This window comes from Hipposideros armiger, unplaced genomic scaffold (genome assembly GCF_001890085.2).
Source record: "Hipposideros armiger isolate ML-2016 unplaced genomic scaffold, ASM189008v1 scaffold_1492, whole genome shotgun sequence".
Taxonomy (NCBI): Eukaryota; Metazoa; Chordata; class Mammalia; order Chiroptera; family Hipposideridae; genus Hipposideros; species Hipposideros armiger.
Window position 1 is genome coordinate 113,962 of NW_017732842.1, and position 12,990 is coordinate 126,951.

Here is a 12,990-nt window from a genome sequence, read left to right on the forward strand (position 1 = left end):
CCGCCTGGCACCTAGAGTACTTGGTAATACAGGTCTATCTTAGATGAGTGGAGTTATGAGGTGTGATTGGTATTTTTTTTTTACAAAGTCAGTGTTATTTCTGCTCCTGCCTGTCCAGAGGCACTCTGATTTCTGCGCAGCCAGAGGACTGGATGTGCGTCTTTGGGTGCTCTTTCCACTGGGGTTGTTGGAGGGTGGGTGGTGGAGATTTCAGAGCTGCTTGTAGGCCTTCCTGTGTCTAAGCAGCCAAAGTTTTTCTGCTTCCCAAGCTGCCCAGGAGAGTTGGGCCTGGGACATCGTGTTTAGTAGCTCCCACGTACAGCTTCTTCTCATGTAAATTGCCCAACCCCCAGGGAGTGGAAGCATCTTTGTTCTGACTTACTCCTCTCTTCAGGAGTTAGCCTCAGGCTCTGTCAGGGAGGGGGCCAAGGTGTCTGAGGTAGGGTGGGGGTGTGCACTTATCTATGCAGTTTATTTTTCCTGTCTGAGAGAAAAGGGGAAAAAAGAAAGAGAAAAAACTAGGAAAAAAAAGGGAAAAGCCCTCTCCGATGCGCCCACAGAGCCCCTGCTGTTGTCCAGGGGCACCTCCTGGCAAAGCAGCTCCTGTCTCCACAGCTCTGGGGTGTGGACTGTGTCTCCACGCTTCTTGCTTCCCTCTTCTCTCCTGCTCGCTGGTCTGAGATTTCTGTCTCAGAAACTGCATGCCCTGGGGCTCTTGTTGCTCTCCCGGAGGGGATGGTCAGCCCAGTGGCTGAGCCAGCCCTGGTGCTGTAAATCACGCCTTGTCCTGAATTCCCACAGCTCTGGAACCGCGGGCATGGACCGACTGTGCCTCCGCTCATACCCTCCTCTCTCCATTCTGCTTCGCACCCAGCCTGAGGATTCTGCCCTAGCGTGGGCTGGAGGTGTAGGGAACTCTTCTCCAACAAGCCGCGGGAACTCTCTGATCAGCTCTCTGCAACCCCGAGTTTCAGCAGCCGCGGGTGTGGTCTGTGCCTCCACGCGCCTCACCTCCCTCTTCCTCCACTCGCCTGGTCTGCCCACCTTTAATTACCCGGTGTGGGAGTCCCTTCACTGCTCAGCGTACTTCGTAGAGGTTTGTTTGCTGCGCTCCAGTTGCTCAAATTGCTTTGCTTTCCAGGGGAGAAATCAGGGAGCCCTCTTCACTGCCACCACTTTTTCTCCCCCCCAAAAAAAAACTGGAGTGGAAATTCTAATATTAGACAAAAACAACTTAAAAATGGTGCTAATGATGAAGAGAGACATGTAATGATAAAGAGACAATCCATTGGAACAATATAGCAATTATAAACATATATGCACTTAAAAATAGGGCCCAAAATACATGAATAAAAACTGTCAGAATTGAAGGGAGAAATAAAAAATACAACATTAATAGAAGGGGATTTCAATACCTCACTTAAAATAATGGATAGAACAACTAAGGAAAAGATTAAAAAGCAAATAGAACATTTGAACAACACTATAACTGATTAATCTAACAGATATCTACAGAACTCTACCAAACAACACTAGAATACACATTCTTCTTTAGTCTACATGTACTGTTCTCCAACATAGACCATGTTTTAGATAAAAATCATTCTCAGTAAGTTTAAAAGGATTGACATCTTACAAAACATGTTCTCCAACCACAATTGGATGAGATTAGAAATCAATAACAGAAGGAAAACTAGAAAATTCACAAATATGTGGAAATTAAGAAACAGATATAACCAAGAGGTCAAAACAGAAGTAACAAGAAAAATAGGAAAAAAAGAAAAATAATTAAAAAAAAGAAAATTGACATAAATTAAAATGAAAACAAACATTCCAAAATTTAAGGGATACAGGTAAAGTAGTCTTCAGTGTGAAATTTATAGCTATAAATATCTATATTAAAAATGAAAAAAAAGAGAGAGTTCTGGTCAAGATAGCAGAGTAGGTCAATGCTGTGCTTACCTTCACTCATGTCCACATCAAAATTGCAACAAAATAACCATCATTGTGAATTGCCTGAAATCTTGTTGATCAGAAGTCGTACAACGAAGGACAAATAGAGGAAACCACCTTGAGACTGGTAGGAGGGGTAGAAACACAGTACGGACTGGTCCCACACCCATGTGTGATCATTAAAAATCAGGAAGCATATCTCTGCTGTTGAGGTACCCTCCTGAAGGAGCAAGGGGTTCCAGTGCCACACTAGGCTCCCCAGCCCAGGGTTCCATTGCCAGGGAGAGAAGTCCCCTTAATTTCTGGTTGTTAAAACCAGTGAAGATTGTGGCTGAGTGAGATGGAATGTGGCTGGAATCCCAGGTGCTCCTCTTGAAGGGACTGCACACAGACTTACTCGGTGCTGGGACATATGGGGTGGAGGTGGGTGTGGGTGTGGGTAACTGAGTTATTTGGCTTCAGGACGAGGGCTGGAAAGGCAGCTTTCTCACGGATGGAGGAGTTTGCAGAAGCCATTGTTTCTTTGTTGAGCCCTCCCCCTTCCTTGGTGTGCAGAAGCAGGTGGCTGCCATATCTGAGTCTCCATCAAGCTGGCTGGCACCATTTGTTTGCCATGCCCTGGTGATTCTGAAACACCCCACCCCACCCAACTTTCGGGCACAACCAAACCCCTTACAGTGGCTTTTTCATACAAACCCCCTGCCTTGGCTCCTGCTGCAGACTTTCCTAGGGTCTTTCACAAATTGTGGAACCCAGACAATCAGCATCTGACTTGCGCATGTCCCATACCTCTGGATGAGCAGCCCTAAGCCCAGCACTAGCAGCAGCTGGCCATGGTTCCAGGCTTGGCCTCTTTAGGCACTTCAAGCACAGAGCAGCAGTGGCCAACTGCAATTACTTTGTGGCTCCTGCCCAGTGGCCCCAGATGGGGCTTGGGCCGTGGCTGAACTTGGTCTGCAGCAGGTCCTCTCCCAGGTGGCCTTGGGGCTGGTGCCCCCAGTGGCCAGCTTTGAAACAAGCTGGAGCATCACCCAGCCACCTCCAAGGACAACACAAGCAAGGGGTGGATTGGGCAGTCACCAGAGTCCTGCTGAGGAAGATCCTGCTCTGTAAAGCCAATCCCTGTACCACAACTCCTCTTCTGTAGTCACAGGCAGTCCTTTCAAACAATGATCCCAAGGGTCAGTCCCTCCTACTGATGTGCAAACAACAACCAAGGCTTAACTACAAGCGGGCACACACAACCCACCCAAAGGTCACACCTGGAGTGTGCAACTCAGGTGACCAGGAAGACTGTACCATTGAGCCCCACAGCACAACTACTACATAAGGCCACTTACTAAGACTGGGAGACATAGCAGTCCTACCTAATACATAAAAGAAACACAGGGAGGCAGTCAAAATGGGGAGACAAAGAAACATGTCCTAAATAAAAGAACAGAACAAAGCTTCAGAAAAAGAACTAAACAAAATGGAGACAAGCAATCGACCAGATGCAGAGTTCAAAACACTGGTTATAAGTGATCTCAGGGAGAACTTCAATAAAGAGATAGGAAACATAAAAAATGGAAATAGAAAACATATAAAAGAACCAGTCAGAAATAAGGAATACAATAACAGAAATGAAGGATATGTTATAGGGAATCAACAGTAGATTAGATGAAGCAGAGGATCAAATCAGTGATTTAGAAGATTAGGTAGCAGAAAACACCCAGTTAGAACAGCAAAAGGGAAAAAAAATCCAAAAAAATTAAATGAAGAGGGTTTCAGGGACTTCTGGGAGAACATCAAGCATACCAACATTTGCCTTATAAGGGTTCCAGAAGAACCCTTATAAGAAGAGACAGAGCAAGGAGTTGAAAGCCTATTAGAAGAATTAATGACGGAAGTAGAGATCCAAGATGGCAGAGAAAATAAACATTGTGCCTGTGTCCTTCTGTGAACACATTAAAATTACAACTCCATTAAAGAACAATCAACATAGAGAACCATCTGAAGTCGAGCTGAACAAAGTCTTATGACTAAAAATATAAAGAAGAAGCCACGTCAAGACTGGTAGCAGGGGCGGGGACATAGAATAGGCCCCAAACCTCCATGTGGTGGTTGAAAATCAGGAGAGATATCTAGGCCATGGAGGTTCCCCCGAGAGGAGCGAGGAACCTCAGCTCCCCACATTAGGCTCCCCAGCCCAGAGTACTGGTGCTGGGAAGAGGAGCACCCACATCTGGCTGTGAAAAACAGTGGAAATTCTGAGCATCCAGGTGGGACAGAAGGCTATGGGAAACCTAGACGTCCTCTTAAACAGCCTGCGCACAGACTCGCTTGCAGGCACTCACCTTGGACTCCAGCAGAGGGACGGTGACTTAGGAGGTGTTGGAGACATACGTGGGAGGTGGGACAGACTGAGGTGTGTGGCTTCAGGGGAGAAATGGAGGACAGTTGGCATTTTCCTTGTGTGAGGTCCTCCTCCCATAGAGCTGGAAGGTTGACGCCATCTTTCTTTTGTTGAGCCCACCCCCACCACAGCCAAATCTGAATTTGATTGGCCTGGTGAGCCCTGTTGCTCCATCCTGCTGACTTACTGGGACCCCACCCCCCAAATCACCCAATGCTGGTGCCACTTTCTCCACAAGCAACCAAGCCCACTCACATTACACTCTTTCTTGGAAAACTGTCAGAGGCTGGCAGACCTCCTTCGGGCAGTGACTGGCCTCAGTGTGCTCTGAGGCCTGCAGAGTAGCTCCAGGCTCAGCACTGGCACCAAACCAGAATTTACATTAACCTGGTGACTACAACTCTTCCCAATCTAGTGACTCCTTGAGACTCTGCCTCACCCAACTTGCATACCACACAAGGCTGTATCAGCAGCTGAATCTTAAGAGAGCTGGCAGGTGGCAGCAAGCCTTGGGGTGTCCTGGCTATTTGTGGAGCTACCCTAAGCCTGGTACTCATGGCAGACATCCTCAATTTGTAGTGTGGTCTCTCCCATGTGTCTCCAAGTTTAACACAGACAACAAACAACTGCAGATCACTTTGTAGCTCCTGCCAGGTAGTCCCTGAAGAGTCACATGCAGTGGGTGATCTGGGCCTGGACTGGAGCCCCTCCCAAGAGGCCCCAGTACCAACATACTTGGAGGTTGACTTCAGACCACAGCAGAACACCACCCAATTAGCTCCACAAGTGGCACACACACAAAGGGTGGTCTCAATAGGCACAAGAACCTGGTGGAACGAATCCCTCTCAGTGGGGTAAGCCCTCTGCACAGCAGCCTGTAAGCTGTGGACATGGTCAAACACTACAGTCAGTCAGCCTGAGGTTCAATCTCACTTACTGATGTACCAATAGCAATCAAAGCTCAAATATAACAGGACAGCACATACAACCCACACAAGGTACACTCCTGGAGCACCCAGAACAGGTGACTAGGGAGACTGTGCCAGAGCCCCATAGGGCACCTATTACATAAGGCCACCCAGCCAACACTTGGATACATAACAAATCTACCTAATATATAGAAACAGAGAGGCAGCAAAAATGAGGAAACAAAAAAATGTGTCCCAAATGAAAGAACAGGAAAAAAAATCCAGAAAAATATCTAAATCAAATGGAGGTAAGCAACCTATCAGAGGGGAGGGAGGTTGGTAGAAGAGGGAAGAGGGGATCAAATATATAGTGATGAAAGGAGAATTGACTGTGGGTGATGAACACACAATGAGATATATAAATGATGTATTATAGAAATGTACACTTGAAACCTATATAAATCTACTAAGCATTGTCACCCCAATAAATTTTCATTAAAAAAAAGAAATAGAAAAAATGGTTATAAGGATGTTCAAGGAACTTAGTGAGAACTTCAACCAATAGATAGCAGCATAAAAAGGGACATAGAAACCATTAAAAAAGTCAGAAGTGAAGAATTCAGTAACTAAAATGAAGAATGGTTTAGAAGGAATCACCAGCAGACTAGATGAAGAAGAGGATTGAATCAGCAATTTAAAAGATATGGTAGCAGAAAACACCCAATAAGAACAGCAAAAAGAAAAAAGAATCCAAAAACAATGAGGAGAGTTAACAAGACCTTTGGGACAACACCAAGCATAACAACGTTCACATCAGAGGTGTCCCAGAAAGAGAAACAAGAAAGTGAGAGATTTAGAACGTATTTTAAGAAATCATGACTGAGGACTGGCCAAGTGGCGCGTTGGTTAAGAACTGGCTTGGGAAGCCAGAGGGCCCCGGTTCGGACCCCACATATGAGGGCCAGTGACACTGCCCTCCACAGCTGAGATGCTGAACAACAGCTTGACCTGGAGCTGGGCTGCTGTGAGTCGCCGGCGACGGCGTAGGCTGACAGTCCCCTGCTGCAGTGGGCTGCCATAAGCTACCGTGTGTAGCCAGTAGCCAGCGTGAGTGGCCAGCAGCCACAGTGAGCGGCCATCCAGAGACCGGCGACTGATCTGCCTCAATTCGGAAGAGCGCAATGATGGTGCCAGCTTGGGCCAGTGAAGCAACATCCTCCACAACTATACTGAAGAACAAAACAACAACTTGTCTACCTGTCTGTTCCCCTTCCCCGATTCCCAACGCTGTTCCCCTCCCCTCAATTCCCCAATAAAATCTTTTTTAAAAAAAAGAAATCATGACTGAACACTCTTAACCTTGTGAAGGAAATAGACATACAAGTCCAGGAAGCACAGAGAGTTCCAAATAGGATGAAGCCAAACAAGCCCACACTGAGACACATTATAATTAAAATGGCAACGGTCAAAGACAAAGAGAGACTCCTAAAAGTAGCAAGAGAAAAGCAACTAGTAACTTATAAGGGAGCTCCCATGAGACTGTCAGCTGATTTCTCAACAGAAACGTTGCAGGCCAGAGGGGATAGGTACAAAATATTCAACGTGATGAAAAGTAAGGATCTACAACTATACCCAGCAAGGATATCATTTAAAATCGAAGGAGAGGTAAAGAACTTACCAGACATGAAAAAGCTAAAGGAGTTCATCACCACCAAACCAGTATTACAGGGAATCTTATAGGGGCTTATTTAAGATGGGAAAAAAATCAAAATTATGAATAACAAATACCTAAATATCTAATAATAAATATCTAAATATCTAATAAATAGCTAAATTTCTATCAACAACTACTTTCAATGTGAATGGATTGAATGCTCCAATCAAACGACAAAGGGTGGCTGAATGGATAAGAAAAGAAAACCCTTGCATATGCTACTTACAAGAGACTCACTTCAGATTGAAAGACACACACAGCAGAAAGTAAAGGGATAGGAAAAAAATTTTTCATGAAAATGGAAACAAAGATACAAAAAAAGCTGGAGTAGCAATACTTACACCAGACAATATAGACTTTAAAACAAAGGCTATAATAAGAGACACAGAAGGACCCAGTAATTCCACTTCAGGGTATTTACCCTAAGAAACCCAAAACACTACTTAAAGGGGATGTGTGCATCCATGTTTATAGCAACATTGTTTACAATGGCCAAGAGGTGGAGGTAGCCTTGGTGTCTGTTGAGGGATGAATGGATAAAGAAGAGGTGGTACATGTATATGTACAATGAAATATTGTTTAGCCATGGAAGGGAATGGATTATTGCCATCTGCAATGGCGTGGATGGATCTGGAGTGTGTTGAGCTGAATGGAGTATGTCAGACAGAGAAAGACATATGCAATGTGATTTCACTTATATGTGGAGTCTAAGAACAAAGTTAACAAACAAAACAGAGACACATAGATACAGAAAACATTTTATGGTTTCCAGATGGGAGGGGCATTGGATGTATGAATGAAAAAAGAGGAAGGGATTAAGAAGTACAAATTGGTTGTTACAAAGTATTTATGGGGATGTAGGGTATAGCATAAGGAATATTGTCAATAATATTTTAATAACTATGTATGGTGTCAAATAGTTACTAGATTTGTTGGGGTGATAAATGGGAAGGGGTCGGTCAATAATATGGTAATAACTATGTATAATGCCAGGTGGGTACTAGACTAACCAGGGGGATCACTTCTTAAATTAGATAAATGTCTAACCACTATGCTGTACACTTGAAATTAATATCAAATAATATTGAATGTCAGCTATAATTGAAGATTTTTTAAAGGGGGAAAAAGGTGAAGGGGAATAAGAGGTCCAAATTTCCAGATATAAAACAAAAAAGTCATGGGGATATAATGTACAGCATGGGGAATATAGTCAATAATATTGTGGTAGTATGGTATGGTGTCATATGGTTACTAGACTTATCATGGTGATCACTTCTTTAGGTATATAAATGTTGAATTACTATGGTGTACACCTAAAACTAATATAATATTGTATGTTAGTGATATTTAATAAAAATCTTAAACAAGAGAGACCTGGGGAAAGTAAGATGCTTAACTGAGGCTTAAGATTTTGGTAATGTCCAGAACAAAGTGATGGTAGAAGGACATAGTGGGGCTCTTAGGAGCAGGGCTGATGGCTGAAGAATCATATGATATACAAAATGGATAGTCAGGCTCCTTTATACCACAGGAACTCCTATCTGGTTTGGAAAATAAGAACCAACACATAACATTATTTAGAAGAATAAAAAATGCTATAGAAATGGAAGAACTTTCACAAAGATGAACTAGAAATAGTCACTAATATGAAAAGCTCAGAGTCTGGTGGGGGAAACAGGCCTTAAAGCAATACCACAATACCTATGATAAAGTTATGGACAATATTTAATGGACACAGAGGAGGAATCAAATAACTACAAACAACTTCCTGAAGGAGTCAGAAGCGCTTGTACCTGGTTTATAAGGATGAGTTGGATTGGAGTTTAGCAGCTATCAAATCTGTGGGACTGGCATTCCAAGAAGGAACAGAATTTTCAAAGACTCAGGAGAATTTATTTGACAAATATTTATTGAGAACTTTGTGTTCCCCAAATACTATGCAAGGCTCTGGGTCTATAGAGGAAATTAACATGGCCTCTATTCAGGTCACTGGTGAATCCATGTATCCTAGACTGGTAAGGAAAACTTCCACAAACTAATTCTCATAGTTCAAAAAGGCATGGCTCAAAGGATGCATGGGGAAAGCCACCTTGTCACCGAGTCAGTTCCTTACAAGGGAAGTCAATACCTTGTATAGTCACCATTATTCCCGGCTTTGTATTCCCAGAAACTAAATTTCTTCCATATAGCCAGATGGAATTTGGCTACAAACGACTGCCTCACATTGATAAAGTTATACCCAACCCAGATGGCACAGAAAATGAGATCAGTGACACATTTGAATGAACCATTTTAAATGTTAGTACATATTTAATAATTTGTAAAATATACATTTTGTCTAACTTAAATTTTTTTATGTTCACTTGTTATTTATGACAGGTGATGAGGAATTTTCACTTATGGAAATGATGTAACTTTTAATTTTAAAATATAATTATTGATATATAATGATTTAATTAAAAAAATAGTAGGGCCCTCCCTCCTTCTTTCTGTCTCTCACGCCTAGCGCAATGGCGGCGGCCACAGTGGAGCAGCTTCAGTTCTACCTGCTTCTGGGAAACCTGCTCAGCCCCGACAATGTGGTCCGGAAACAGGCAGAGGAAACCTATGAGAATATCCCAGGCCAGTCAAAGATCACATTCCTCTTACAAGCTATCAGAAATACAACAGCTGCTGAGGAGGCTAGACAAATGGCTGCTGTTCTCCTAAGACGCCTTTTGTCCTCTGCATTTGATGAAGTCTACCCAACTCTTCCTTCTGATGTCCAGACTGCCATCAAGAATGAACTACTAATGATTATTCAAATGGAAACACAGTCTAGCATGAGGAAAAAAAATTGTGATATTGCCGCAGAGCTGGCCAGGAATTTAATAGATGAGGATGGCAACAACCAATGGCCTGAAGGTTTGAAGTTCCTTTTTGATTCAGTCAGCTCTCAAAATATGTGACTGTGAGAAGCTGCCCTTCACACTTTCTGGAATTTTCCTGGAATTTTTGGGAACCAGCAGCAGCACTATTTAGACGTCATCAAATGGATGTTAGTTCAGTGTATGCAAGATCAGGAACATCCATCAATCAGAACATTATCTGCTAGAGCTACAGCTGCTTTTATACTTGCAAATGAGCATAATGTTACTCTGTTCAAACATTTTGCAGACTTGTTACCTGGGATCTTACAGGCTGTAAATGACTCGTGCTACCAGAATGATGATTCCATTCTAAAATCCCTTGTTGAGATTGCAGATACTGTTCCAAAATATTTGCATCCTTATTTGGAAGCTACTTTACAACTAAGTCTAAAGTTGTGTGGAGACACTAGCCTCAATAATATGCAATGCCAGCTTACCCTTGAAGTAATTGTGACCCTCTCTGAGACTGCAGCTGCTATGTTAAGAAAACATACCAATATTGTTGCACAGACTATTCTTCAGATGTTAGCAATGATGGTTGACCTGGAAGAGGACAAGGACTGGGCAAATGCAGATGAGTTGGAAGATGATGATTTTGACAGCAATGCAGTTGCTGGCGAGAGTGCTTTAGACCAAATGGCTTGTGGACTTGGTGGAAAGCTTGTTTTGCCAATGATCAAGGAACACATTATGCAGATGCTTCAAAATCCTGACTGAAAATATCGGCATGCAGGATTAATGGCCTTATCTGCCATTGGTGAAGGATGCCACCAGCAAATGGAAGGAATTCTAAATGAGATAGTAAATTTTGTTTTGCTTTTTCTTCAGGAGCCTCATCCAAGAGTAAGGTATGCAGCCTGTAATTCTGTGGGACAGATGGCCACAGATTTTGCACCTGGTTTCCAAAAGAATTTCCATGAGAAGGTGATTGCAGCGCTGCTGCAGACCATGGAAGACCAGGGCAACCAACGCATGCAGGCCCATGCCGCTGCTGCTCTCATTAACTTCACTGAGGACTGTCCCAAATCGCTACTTATTCCATATTTAGATAATCTGGTGAAACATCTGCATTCCATCATGCTACTTAAACTCCAAGAGTTGATTCAAAAAGGCACCAAGCTAGTTCTGTAACAAGTTGTGACATCTATCGCATCAGTTGCAGATACTGCAGAGGAAAAATTTGTCCCCTACTATGATTTATTTATGCCATCACTAAAGCACATTGTTGAGAATGCAGTTAAAAAGGAACTGAGACTTCTCAAAGGAAAAACTATTGAATGCATCAGTCTCATTGGTTTGGCTGTTGGGAAGGAAAAGTTCATGCAGGATGCATCAGATGTGATGCAACTGTTGTTGAAGACCCAGACGGACTTCAGTGATATGGAAGATGACGATCCTCAGATATCTTACATGATCTCAGCATGGGCCAGAATATGCAAAATCCTTGGCAAAGAATTTCAGCAGTACCTTCCAGTGGTTATGGGGCCTTTGATGAAGATGGCTTCGATTAAGCCTGAAGTAGCCCTTTTAGATACCCAAGACATGGAAAATATGAGTTATGATGATGGTTGGGAATTCGTGAACCTTGGTGATCAGCAAAGTTTTGGTATTAAAACTGCAGGACTAGAAGAAAAGTAAACTGTTTGTGAGATGCTGGTTTGCTATGCTAAGGAGTTAAAGGAAGGCTTTGTGGAATACACCGAACAGGTTTTCAAACTGATGGTCCCTTTATTGAAATTTTATTTCCACGATGGTGTTCAAGTGGCAGCAGCAGAATCCATGCCTCTACTCTTGGAATGTGCAAGAGTTCGTGGTCCTGAGTATCTCACACAGATATGGCATTTTATGTGTGATGCTCTAATCAAGGTCATTGGCACAGAACCAGATTCAGATGTCCTCTCAGAAATAATGCATTCTTTTGCAAAGTGTTTTGAAGTCATGGGAGATGGATGCCTTAATAATGAACACTTTAAAGAATTGGGAGGCATACTGAAAGCCAAACTCGAGGAACATTTTAAAAATCAAGAACTGCGGCAAGTTGAAAGACAAGATGAAGACTATGATGAACAAGTGGAAGAGTCACTACAAGATGAGGATGATAATGATATTTATATTCTGACCAAAGTGTCAGATATTTTACACTCAATGTTCAGTAGCTACAAGGAAAAGTTGTTACCATGGTTTGAACAACTGCTTCCGTTAATTGTCAACCTAATTTATCCGCATAGACCATGGCCAGACAGACAATGGGGCTTGAGCATCTTTGATGATGTTATAGAACACTGTAGTCCAGCCTCATTTAAATATGCAGAATATTTCTTAAGGCCAATGCTCCAATATGTATGTGACAACAGCCCAGAAGTCAGGCAAGCAGCTGCGAATGGCCTGGGAGTCATGGCACAGTATGGTGGAGATAACTATCGTCCTTTTTTACAGAAGCACTTCCCCTGCTGGTAAGAGTTATTCAGTCTGTCAATTCTAAGACCAAAGAAAACGTCAATGCTACAGAGAACTGCATCTCAGCAGTAGGGAAAATTATGAAGTTCAAGCCTGACTGTGTGAACGTGGAAGAAGTCCTACTGCACTGATTGTCTTGGCTTCCACTACATGAAGATAAATAAGAAGCTGTTCAGACTTTCAGTTATCTGTGTGACCTGATTGAAAGTAATCATCCAATCGTTCTTAGCCCAAACAATACCAATCTGCCCAAAATATTCAGTATAATTGCAGAAGGAGAAATGCATGAGGCAATTAAACATGAAGATCTTTGTGCCAAACGTCTGGCTAATGTAGTTTGCCAAGTACAGAACTCTGGAGGATTTGGACTGAATGCATAGCACAGCTCAGTCCTGAGCAGCAAGCGGCCATACAAGAGCTTCTGAACTCTGCTTGAAGGGCCTTCTATCATCACCAGAATACTAACTCCAAATAAACGTTTACCCTTCGTTAAAAAAAAAATAGTAGGCCTTATAAGTGTAATAAAGAGATTAATAAATTAAAATTCTTAGCAAAGCTATAGCACATGCAAGTTCAATACTTATGTAGATTGGAGTCATTCGGTATTATAATAGTATTTACCTTGATCTAATATAGTAAAAAGGGTGAGGATGC

General features: G+C 42.7%; 1 pseudogene; it reads left to right on the plus strand.

Annotated features, from left to right (window-relative positions):
- Nucleotides 1-9,477: 9,477 nt before the first annotated feature.
- LOC109377666 (importin-5 pseudogene) lies at nucleotides 9,478-12,772 on the plus strand (annotated as a pseudogene).
- Nucleotides 12,773-12,990: the final 218 nt, after the last annotated feature.